At 39.4% G+C, this 7,399-nt stretch overlaps 1 non-coding gene across 1 annotated transcript; it reads right to left on the bottom strand.

Annotated features, from left to right (window-relative positions):
- Window positions 1–234: 234 nt before the first annotated feature.
- Window positions 235–308, bottom strand: TRNAT-AGU (transfer RNA threonine (anticodon AGU)). The gene has a single exon. It is a non-coding gene; the product is annotated as a tRNA-Thr (tRNA).
- Window positions 309–7,399: the final 7,091 nt, after the last annotated feature.

The following is a 7,399-nucleotide window of genomic DNA, read 5'->3' on the forward strand; positions in this document are numbered from 1 at the left end:
TCATCACAAAAAAATATAAACGTTTAACACAGAATATGATGTATTTCGACTAAATATTTTATTTCAGCTTACATCTCCTCCGAGCACTGAATGTGAAGTGATAAAATGTAAGATAATATCGGACGACAATTATTATATATGCTGAAAATGAACTATGTATTTTTATACGAAATTATTTCAAAGTGCTCCAGAGAAATATACTAATTTTAATCAAGGTGAGTGAGGAAAAAAAATAGGCACCGGTGAGATTCGAACTCACGATCTCCTGTTTACTAGACAGGCGCTTTAACCAACTAAGCCACGGCGCCATGAGGCTCGATGGCTCCCAGATAAAAATACATGGAAAGTGGCCTTGCTGCAGGAGCTCGAGTTTTAAACGGGTGGGGAAGTGGGACGGAAGCGTAATGGCAAAGAACAGAGATTGCTTTTGCTGTACTTTTTCAATGGTGCAAAGAATTTTACGCGGGTATAGCGTGGCGTGCATGCAAGTTAAAAAGATTGAAAAATAGAATTAAACGTGTAATCCCAAATGCTTATGGGTCAATTCTGTGGAGGCGCGATATGAGAAATAAAATTATAATATTTTAGAATGGAGCCTATTGCCTCTGTTGCTTTCCGAACGCGGCATGAACCGCATAATTATTTAGAATCATCAGTGTTAAAAGTTCTCGATGCAGGTCCTTAAATCCGCTCAAGAAAAGTTACGAAAAACTTGAATATTATGAGGAGGTAGATAACGTTTACGGAAAAAAGGATTTATTGTCTTGAAAGGAGTCCGGGTGTAGTAAAACTCTTTAAAAATGAACAATGGTTCCCATTTTGATCCTTACAATGTAATTTAACGTTAAATTGAAGTTGTATTTACAATTTTTTGCTATCGACGGCGAGATAGACGGCGATTGCACAGATTTTGAAATATTATGAGAACACTGATAATTTTAAAATAGCTATGTATTTTATCACTGCTGACATTGAATTTAAACCCATTTCCGCGGAATACTCTGGATCTAATACTCAATAACACCGGCTAAGGCAGTTTAGAGCATACCTGCACAGCGTAAGCCCTGTCGCCCGCCACAACAACCAACAATCTAGTTTCGAGCTACAATGATGGGAGGAGAAGGGGAGGAGGGCCCGGGCAGAAGAAAGGGATGAGTCTCAGAGTGGGAGAAGGAATCTTTTGGAGCAGCGAATCGAGATTTGTAGGAATGCCCCGAGCGACAGGAAGTGGGGGTGAAAGGAGGAATAATGAGGCGGGGTTTTTACGGGAAGGGGGAGGCTGCCGTTGAGGGCGAAGGGAGAAGGAATATAAAGCGCTACGGGAAGGGGAGGTCTTGGAAGGAAGGATTGGGCAGCGGGGGAGGGAATTGAATGGGAGGAAGCCGAAAAAAGGGAGCGCAAGGGAAATGGGGAGGGTGAGTGGGGTGGGTAATGCCCTCCCTCGCAATGGATCGGGGGTCACGGAAGGAGGGGATCGGGCGAAAAAAAGAGAGGGCAAGGAAGGGGGAGTGCACGTAAATCTACGCTGCAGACCCTTGCAAGGGTCGAGCAACGACAGAAGACTCAGCCACACCGAACATCAGGATGAAGTACAAAAATACCAAAAGCGGTGTATACATGCATGTGTACATACTCGTATGTATGCATACATGTGTCCATGTGTATATATACACACATATATAAACCATAAACACAGTAATCAACCCGAAGGTCGGTTTAGTGGGTGATGGCAGAGTTCACCCAGAACTAAGGCCTATACGACGTGTGAAATTAACACATTAGCAGCGTAGGGGGGCCTACCTAACGTAAGTTCCTTTCCCTGTGCCGGCTATGGTTTCCCAGGAAGATCTGGTACCCGAAAAATCACATAACTTGGGTGGAGCTGCAGGTTCCCAGAGTGCCTTGCCCGGGAATCGAACCGTGGACCCTGTTCAGCAGTCCAACGCTCTACCCACTGGACTATCGCGACCCACACACACACACACACACACACATATATATATATATATATATATATATATATATATATATATATATATATATATATATATATATATATATATATCCGCCTTCGATTCCGCCTTCCCCACCTTTATTGTGTTCGTCCTTTATATGTGTTCCTATCCCTTTTCCTTATATCTGTTTCTGTATATATGAGTATATATATATATATATATATATATATATATATATATATATATATATATATATGTGTGTGTGTGTGTGTGTGTGTGTGTGTATGTGTGTGTGTGTGTATGTGTGTGTGTGTGTATTTGCATATATATATATATATATATATATATATATATATATATATATTTACATTTATATTATATGTGAGCACTCACGGGAGCAATATAATATTTTATAGAAATATTTTCATTCCAAAATTGTTTCTATTTAGAAACCATTTCAATACGCCAATCTCTTCAAGGAGCACCTTAGAGAGACTTTCCTTTCACAGTAACCCCTCCAACCTCTTTTCTGAGTCCACTACATAGCGTTATTTTTATTCTCTGGACACACGGCTCTCAGTCCCACAGTAATTTCTAATCAGCCATCAGCCTTAAATCCATCTTTCACAGTTAAATTCACTTCTTCCATTGCAGACTCCACCATCACATGTACGTACATATATATTATATATATAAATATATATATATATTTATATTTATATACATATATATATAATATGTATATATATGCATATATATACATATATTTATATATTAATATATACACGTGTACATGAACTTTTAGCGATTTCCACCAAGGTCCTCTTTTTAGACCTCGTTAAAGTTGTACTCCTCTGCGAATGACAGTGACTGCGTGGATACGAGAATTTCAACATGTACAAGACGAAGGCCAGAGCTGGCGCAAAAATAATTGATGTTTACCTATCAATTTTAACATTCACTTTCTATGCGTCAAATGATAAAATTATGCACCCAAAGATGTCTTACGCATGCGTGCTCAAAGTGATATTGTATGAATATAAATGCCACCACTTACACTTATTTAACAAATGGATTAAATTCAAACTTTAAAGCATTTTTCTGGCGATCCCTGACAATAAACGAAAGTCTAAATTGAGGTTAGGCTCACAATTTGCTGATATTAATATATCTATCGTCTATGAGGCAATATGGGTGAGTGGTTATTAGATGAGAAATCTTCGACCAATACACATTGTGAAAGTTGAAAAATTGCATTTTATACAATGCTTGGCGATTTGTGTTAAGGGTTTCGAAAGTTTATTTGTACCAATCACCAAAAGGTACTTTGCTCCGTCATTAATACGTTTATTAAACGATTGGGTTAATTGCTGACAGTTTGCCACAATGCTCCATAAGAAACAATACGAATACCTTGATTAGGGAAACGGATGTGATTATTTTATGGTATCGGAAACCGAGAATAAAGGCGGAAGAGAGGAGCTACCATATTAAATCATAAAAGTAACGTTAGGGTAGATGACGCACAAAGCCGGAAACATTACATTTAGTACACCATCAGCCATAAACAAATTCATCAACATTTTACGCCTACACTACTGTAATTAATTACAACTTGTATGCAAAACTTAATTAGTGTTGGAATTTTGAAGATTCAAAGTACCGTTTGTCTGTTGTTAATTGTATTCTGGTTGTTAGCAGTTAGTCTAAATGGGCAATAGATCTCTGTGCCGAATTGATGTACAAGCAATTTTGCTTTGTTCTACATTTTATGAGGGTAATCCAATGCCATGATTTAGGCGAAAAAAACTGTTGATGTGCAAATATAAAGAGGCAGAATTCATTTAAGATGTTTCTCGCGGAGTAAGCATTACAGATGAAGAATTTTCCCTTGGAATTTCCACCTTAAATATTTATTGAAGCCGTTGTAGCTTCTCCAGTGTTCCACGAGCCCATTCAGCAGAAGCGCGAAGCCATGCCTTGGACGACCCTCAGTATGGTGAGCCTTATTTATTCCATTTGTATTTTTATTACACTATTGGCTTATTAGAGTTTAATGGACTCTATCGGGGATCGGGTGTGGCTCTGACTTTCCACTCCGAGGGACAAATCCTGGTTTTGGCTTATTTTCCGGGTGTCATGCCCACTCCGGGTACTGTGTGGAGAGCACCTTACGTGGAGTGCGCCGTCCGTCGGACAGAACGTAAAACAGTGTATCCCTCGGCGCCTTACGTTGGGAGTATGATTATGCCGACGCCATATGACCTTCGCCGCCTCCCCTTTTAACATATCCTGGATTCCAGTGATTGAATACATCAAAGTCGGAGAAATAGTTTAGAAATATTCAAAGGGGTGACAGACATGGTACTTCGCCACGCTATTTATTTAAACTTTTACGACCGGCTACATCTTATTAGGACATCACTCGGAAAGACGATGTCTTATGCTAAGTTGACATAAGTCTCATTTGTGCGAATAAACAGTCAGGAAAAGTATCATGCCCGTCACCCCTTTGAATATGTATGACTTCCACGATTGCACGTCTGAAACTACTAAGTTACATAAACTGGAAATGAAAGACGAGACGAAGACGTTAGAATAAATATTAAAGATGCCGCTACTTTCTTATAATCTGATTGTATACTTTGTGGGATCAACGATTAAGGTTTCGTTTATTCTCTCGAAAGGTCATCTCTTTAGCAGTAGTTAAAGGTGATGAAATTTACATTTTTTAAACTGTATTTTTGGAAGAGCATGAATTTCATGTTTTTTCGCACAGAAAGATCCAGGATTTTTTCACCTGTGCTAAGATGTTAATGATTTTTCAACAACAGCCATACACTTGCACGAGCTTTTCGCCGTTCCCGGTAGGGGTAAGCAAAGTAAAAGAGGCTTCACTTTGAATTCTTTCTTGGAAATAACTCCATTTTCCTAGCATAAGTCTATAAAAGTGCTAACTTTCTTTTTCGAGTCAGTGCGGTTCCTATTCGTAAATAGTACTTGTACTTAGTAGGTTAACGACAATCTGTTAATGGCATCAAACAACGAAGATTTTCCATTAAAAATACCGAAATTAAACGTGTTGATTTTATTATTGTGTACGATGGCGTATCTATTGAGGTGAGCATATTGTTTTGCATTAAAATGATGATATGACTTTAAATCAGGTTTGACGCAATAAAAAAATGAGAGTCAATTTTATTATTGATGGTGTTTGCTAAAAAACATTATGCTATATCTAAAAATTAAAATCATTTTTAATCTCACAACCTTGAGCTTTCCGTCATCGGTATGTACACACGTTTGTGAAAGTGAAAGACGCAAAGAGTCTTAGTGGCACATTCATTTGAAACATATAGTTTAATAAAAGTTTTCAATAGGAAAATGCGAATCAGGCTTCACCATCTAGTAATAAGAAATTTCGCCAGAGAGAAAGTGGGCAAAAATAGGAGCACTGCAGTAGCAGTAAATATTTTCCTCAGAAAAAGTTAAAGTTGATGATTTAAGGAGGGGTTATTCACGAAGAAAATTCGCAAGAATCAAATATGATGATGCAATAACTATTTGATGAATTCGTTACAAATGGCCTGGCAATATTATACGAGCAGTAATCGCGAAAGTTAGCCAAGACGTGATAGAGAGTGCCTCAGATCAACTGCTACCTGTATATCAGTAGTTTACAATCCCCAAATCATGAAGAATAGCAATGCAATTAAAATTCTGCATCTCAGATTGTAACTTAAATATAAATGAATTCCCCGATTTAAACAATTACAACTTAATTTTTACTGGACCATTAAAAATATTTTCTCGCCTCTTCCCCTCGGCCATGTATCTCATTTTCGACCGTTTGCTTTATGGGGCAAGCAAACAAATGGCCACAAACATAGAGCCGTGCCCAGTGAAAGGAATCGCAGACATAAAAAAATCGAGAAATGGCAATTAATTAATTTATTAATATTAAAATCAAATGGAAGCGATTTACTACACGCGTCGTAATGATTATGACGATGTTATTCCCCGCGCGAAACAATAATGAATAATTCAACCGTTCCTTTCGGCGTGTGCCGATATGCTCAGATTCCAGAGAGTTGAGTCAAAATAGTCCGAATGGCACCAATGCGGAAGAAAGTCAACAGACAGGTATTTAAAACATAAGGGAGGTCATCTGGCGCAGATGGAAACAGTAATGAAGTCAACGAATTCAGGTAATGCTGGCGAAAATGACCCCTCCCTCGAATGCTAAAACTACGGATGGATAAATTACTGCCCACCGGCAGTAATTTTCCACCCCATCAAGAAACCAACAGAACAAAAACTGCATCTACATAGAGACACGCCCTCGAGCAGTGAAAGAATTTACACGGCCGAGAGGACAGGCGCTTAAGGTTGAGCGGGAAAAACATTTCGGGTAAAGGGTGGAAGAAGGACAATGAGTTTCGGAGGAGGAAGGAGACGTCTATCAAAAATTCGAATCAGTTCGGAAGAAGTGGAAAACTCGAGGGGACGGAGAGGGTGTTTCCACATTGATATTAATAGGGTGGGGGGGGCGTTAAAGACAAGGAGGAGTCGGTGGGGCCGGCGACGGTGGGGGGGGGAGTGCCTCGGGGGTTGGGGGGGGTCCGGAAAGGGGCGTGGATCGCACTCGAGGAAATAGCAGATCTGAAACATCCCAAGAGGGTGAGAGAGAGAGAGCGGGGGGCGGAGGGGGGCAGGGTGAGGGGAAGGCTTTCGGGAATCACTAGTGAGGGCAGGGAGGGTCTGGATTGGGGTAAAAGGGTTTGTGAGTGAAGGGATTCAAGAGGAGGGCTGGAAGGACGGGGGCGTGAATAGGGTGAACTGGCGGACGACAGAAGTGAAGGGGAACCGCCGCCTTGTTAAGGCAGTAAGGCCGATTAAATTCTAAGCTGCTTCCTTAATGAAAGACGAATCCTTATATCCCTAAACTTAATAATGATAGTTGAATAATTCCTTAATAGAATGAATATTCTGCCAATTCAAGGCAAAAAAAGATGTTACAATCAAATAATAATTGATCACTCTCACGGGAAAATCGCATAACGCAACTCGGTTGTAAACAATTTCGGACATGATCTACTATCAATACTGATGATGAAAAACACTTATTTGTGCACATTTACGACTGAATAATTGCAGCCAGTCGTTATCAGTGATAAAAAATTATTTTTTGTTAAAATTGCCAGGAGTTAGATGGAAGAATATCTATTAAAGAGATGCGTCCAATAGCCGCATTATTATTTCGCCAAATATACTTTTGCCATGAATCCAACAGTAGTAGGCAATTCTGATGATAGAGCAAAACTAATGCTAGTAGGAAGTATGACAGTAATTCCTTATTTTAAAGACGTGAAGAAATTAATCCAATTGTCTCAACTCTCAACAGGAGCAGCGGATCACTTTGAGCAATAAGTCCAGTGTTTTTC

The sequence above is a fragment of the Hetaerina americana genome, unplaced genomic scaffold (genome assembly GCF_022747635.1).
Source record: "Hetaerina americana unplaced genomic scaffold, ioHetAmer1.1.p SCAF_10, whole genome shotgun sequence".
Taxonomy (NCBI): domain Eukaryota; kingdom Metazoa; phylum Arthropoda; class Insecta; order Odonata; family Calopterygidae; genus Hetaerina; species Hetaerina americana.